This window comes from Sinocyclocheilus anshuiensis, unplaced genomic scaffold (assembly GCF_001515605.1).
Source record: "Sinocyclocheilus anshuiensis isolate Anshui unplaced genomic scaffold, SAMN03320099.WGS_v1.1 scaffold585, whole genome shotgun sequence".
In the NCBI taxonomy this organism is placed as follows: Eukaryota; Metazoa; Chordata; class Actinopteri; order Cypriniformes; family Cyprinidae; genus Sinocyclocheilus; species Sinocyclocheilus anshuiensis.
In genome coordinates this window covers 182,949-183,242 of record NW_015539861.1, presented here as the reverse complement: position 1 = coordinate 183,242, position 294 = coordinate 182,949, and the positions used below count along the sequence as shown (strand labels likewise).

Genomic DNA, 294 nt, shown 5'->3' with positions numbered 1-294 from the left:
CTAGTTTATATACTTACATACATTAGTAATTCATTTTGCACTACATGCTTAATACTTTTTATATATTAATATTATTACTATTGTTATTATTCTTTTTCTTTCTGTTAATACGTATGTGTACTATTTGTAAGCAGTCCAGCTGCAATTGCTTTGGCAATACAAATGTATACTTTTTGTCATGCCAATAAAGCACTCTTAAATTGAAAATTGAAATTGAGAGAGAGAGAGAGAGCGAGAGAGAGAGGGAGTGTGTGTGTGAGAGAGAGAGAGAGTGTGTGTGTGTGTGTGTGTGTG

At 32.7% G+C, this 294-nt stretch overlaps 1 protein-coding gene across 2 annotated transcripts in view; it reads right to left on the bottom strand.

Moving 5' to 3' along the window:
• The window catches only part of LOC107684923 (SLAIN motif-containing protein-like), a 20,988-nt gene that overhangs the window by 7,544 nt on the left and 13,150 nt on the right, over positions 1-294 (bottom strand). The gene's annotated exons all lie outside the window — the stretch shown is intronic.